The sequence below is a fragment of the Lactuca saligna genome, chromosome 2, assembly GCF_052625555.1.
Source record: "Lactuca saligna cultivar CGN05327 chromosome 2, ASM5262555v1, whole genome shotgun sequence".
NCBI lineage: Eukaryota > Viridiplantae > Streptophyta > Magnoliopsida > Asterales > Asteraceae > Lactuca > Lactuca saligna.
Genome location: NC_136418.1, coordinates 133,271,138 through 133,275,725, shown reverse-complemented (window position 1 = coordinate 133,275,725; position 4,588 = coordinate 133,271,138).

Below are 4,588 nucleotides of genomic sequence, written 5' to 3'. Positions count from 1 at the left end.
AGTTTACAATTTCCTTTAAAACTCTATTTTTGCGTTTAACAATACCATTTTGTTGGGGTGTGTAAGGTGTCGTGGTCTCATGAATGATACCCACTGATTGAAAATATATGGGATCCGTATATTCACCTCCCCTATCAGTCCTGAGACGTTTAACCGGAATGTCCAATTGCAATTCCACCTCAGTTTTGTATATTTTGAATTTATCCAAGGCTTCATCCTTAGAATGTAACAAATACACATAGCAAAACTGAGTGCAGTCATCAATAAAGGTGACTACATACTTTTTATTTCCCATAGAAGGAGTGAAGTGAAAATCACACAGGTCACTGTGCACAAGTTCCAAAATAGCTGAATTTCTAGTGACACTAGGAAAAGGCTGTTTTGTTACTTTTGTAAACATTCATGTTTTACATTTATCAGATGTTGTATCAAAGGTTGGAATTAATCCATCTTTTGACATGTCATGCATCCTTCTAAAGTTTACATGACCTAATCTTACATGCCAAAGCATAGATTTATCAACATTAGAAGCAAAAGATACAAGTGCAGAATTTTGAATAGGCAATAAATTGTCAACAATATTCAAACGAAACATTCTATTATTTAAATATCCAAAGCCAATAAACATTCCACCCTTAGACAAAAAAAACTTATCCGACTCAATAACTTGTTTAAAACCATCATAATTCAAACAACTAGAGCTAACAAGATTCTTGCGAATCTAGGGAACAAACAAAACATCAAATAACCTAATTGAAAGACCCCAGCTTTCGTATTTTTGAAAGACCCAAAATTTCATACTTCACAATATTATTACTCCAAAACATGCTACTTGCATATTCATAAAAGCAATATTTTACATTGATAAAGGATTACAAACTATTGGATAAAACCGACTATTACAAAGTGTTATATATTACATAACTACCCAGGATATTGTAATTTATACAAACATAAATTGAAGTACAAAAGTACTATTACAAACTATTCTAAATCTTTCAACAGTATGTGATCATACTAGTTACTTATCACCTGCAATTGTTAAACATTGATAGGGTAAGCGGTGACGCTTAGTGAGTTCAATAATAGATACAATATAACGTTATGCCATATATATACTTCAATGTAGCAAAAGCAAAGAGGAACATTAAGATATATGTGAAATCATGTGACAAGCGTTCATATCAATCAAAGACTTTATTCAAAGATATACTTTTCAATGCTTGATATACATCAATAAAACTTTGGCCCAAATGGCATAGAAGATACGCAATATCTGATTAACATCTTGTTAGATTTCAGGCTTATAGTCCTTTCTAACCATTTGCCAATGCCATAGAATGTACGTCATTCTCTTACGGAGACATGCTCTACATGGCCACAGGCTACGTACCAGTACCAATGTGAATCTAAGTCCTTTCACTGATCACATGGTCAAAGGTATTACAATTGCTATAAACATAGCGAATAAAATAACACGGGAAAATAACTCAGAATAATAACACTGAAAAGCACATAGAACATATAACACATAACATACAATTGTTCCTATATATTGAACTCACCTTAAGTTAACCGGGGGTTAAAATAGTAATTTGGACAGCACTTCGACTTTAAATATGGCTTTCTATGTTGAAAACCGGGAGCTTAATTGAAAACCAGGCTCTGCGAAGGTAGGGCTTCAAAAACGAAAAGATAAAATTTCCGGGCTTCTCGGAAGCTTCGGGACGTGTTTCAGGTGAAAAAATTGATACCGGGGCTGTGGGGAAAGTCAAAATGAAGAAAATATGGAAAAAGGGGTAAAAAGTGTCAAAAATTCAAAGTTAGTTGGCAAGTCTCGCAGGTCTCCCTTTTATAGGGTGCGAGACCGAGGATTGCTTGGCAGAGGAAGCTCCACGTCGTAGCTCCTAAGCTCGGATCCGGAGGGGAGACATGGCTCATGCGAGCTTCGGACACGCGGCAGGAAGTGTGAGGGCCACGAGGCTGCTGCGAGCCTCGGACGTGGCTTTGTATGCAAGAGGTAGGCGAGACGTGTCTCGCGTCGGATTGGCCACCGATGCGAGACATGTCTAGTTCTTACTGGACCTCGGCCTCGACGAATCAGAAGAGGACACGAAGTCGACTCGGCTGCGAGGAGAATGTCGGATGCGTATTGGATCGATGCTCTGGGCGAACCAAATTGCGACGCGTGTCAGACACGAGGCGAGGCTGACACTATTCATGCGAAATTTTTCGGAAATTGAGCCCCGAACTTCTAAAATCCATAACTTTCGCATACGAGCTCCGTTTTTGACGTTCTTTATATGCACGTGTAGCTAAAATTACGCTCTACAACTTTTGTTTAGACTTCGTCGGCTAATTTTGACTTTATTTTTAATATTATTATTTTTAACAGACCAGGACAGGAAAATCCGTTAAAAATTCATAACTTTTTCATCCGATATCCGTTTTCGCCAGACTTTTTACCATTGTACTACAAATGACGAGACCTTAGATTCTCGTTTCGGATGTATCGGTCAAATATAGCTTGATCTAAAATTCGAGTTTTTAGCTGTCTACTGATAAGTTGAAACTTCGAAAAATCATAACTTCTTCATACGAAGTTAGATTTTGGCGTTCTTTTTATCGAATTTCTCGGTTTAATGAATACTACGACTTTCATTTAGATTACTAAGGCTAAAAAGTAGTTTATCAAAAACTCACTTTTTACGTCATTCGGCATCGTGCCGGTTTTGTCGCGGATCTTCGGTTGGTCATAACTTCTTCGTTATCACTCGGATTTCGACGAGGTTTTCGCCTACAAGTTTCTAACGAGATTCTCTACAACTCTCAATAATAAAATTTTACTTATTTAAAATTTTATATTTTCTCTATATTTTACTATTTGGCTTTTAATTGGAATCTCATAAGACTTCCAATATTTTCTGAGTGATTCTAAACATAGTTTTACTTGATTTCTAGTAAAAACCATCTGTTAGAACTCAACACTCAATTTCACGTAGTATTTCATAATTTTATTCATTACGAAAAACGATTTCAAAACATGTATGTTACACTAATTGTCTTTCCAAAAGTAAATTGAAGACAGACGACACCTAAACAAAAAATAGGAATAAAAGAATCATCTCCCATTTTTCAGCATGACCCATCTTCAAGCGGAGTTAATGTTTCAAACATCCATTTATCCTTGCATACATGGTTCATTGCTCCAGAGTCGATCCACCAAGAAACATCATCATCCTGCACATAGAATGATCCAGGGATAAATGAAACATAATAAACATAATTTTGATTAGAATTATCAAATTTAGTAAAAAACTAACCTCCTTTAACTTGGACCAAAGACCCGTTCACTTTCCCATTGGCTCCACTGTTTCCAGCACCATTGTTGCCTAAATTCACACGACAACCATGCTTGCAAGGCCCAACTTGATTGCACCTCTAACAAACCATATCATTTCTCTTTTTGTTGGAGTTTCTTGGGACATGTTCCTGCTAGCGTTTGCCATGTCCATTTTGGTTCTGGTTCCTTGGTTTATTTTCAAACATATGAACCGAGGGTTGTCCAGATTCAACTTTTCCCTTGGGTTTTTTTTTTCTGATTTGTCACTTTCCTTCGCACGAAGAGATTCTTCAATACGAATGTGACTAGCATGTTGAACCAAGGATAGTTCCTCCTTTTGATGTTTCAAATTATGTTTGAAGTCTTTCCAGGATGGAGGCAGTTTGTCAATGATGGTTGACATAGCAATAGATTCATCCATATATTCATACGGTTCTGTTTAAACTGACCATATATGCCAAGGAGTTCATTGTATTGTTCAGTAACAAACCTTGAATCGTCCATCTTATAATTATTAAAATCACTGACCAGAAACTTATTGCGAGAAGCATCCTCGGTGATATATTTCAATTCAAAGGTGTCCCACAACTCCTTGGCACACAAGGCTTCACTATGGATATCAAATAAAGCATCAGACATACCGTTCAGAATGTGACCTTTGCAGATGTAGTCATCATTGACCCACTTCTGTCTCCTTCTTATCTCTTCAATCGTGTCAACAACACCTTCTTCAGGTTCCGCTGGTCTAGAAGTAGTTAGCACGTATGCAACATTCAAAGTAGTCCGCATGAAATGCATCTTCTTCTTCCACCGCCTGAATTCAACACCTTTAAACTTCTTCAGCTTTGCAAACTTAGTGGTCATCTCAAGGATTGAATCACCCATCTCGAGGAACAGAAGTTATCAGTTCGATTGTAGGAAAATATAGGGTTTGTGGTGGAGATCTGGATACCAACTTGGATCGTGAGAACACTTTCTTAACTGATATTTCTACCTGATGCCTGGGTTGCAAGAAATTAAGCCTAGGATAATCCAAGCAGACACTTACGATTCTACACACAAAAATCGTAAGCCAATTTGCTAGAGAGATTCTGTGAGAGTTTGATGAAAAACGAGAACTAATGATCGTAGCCTTCTTCTGAAAAAGAAGAACCGTTTATATATTAAACGATATTGGGGTTTTTTTTATTAGGGTTGGACTGTCATTAGTTGCTTTGGAAGAAAGTCATGATAATCTGGACCCCC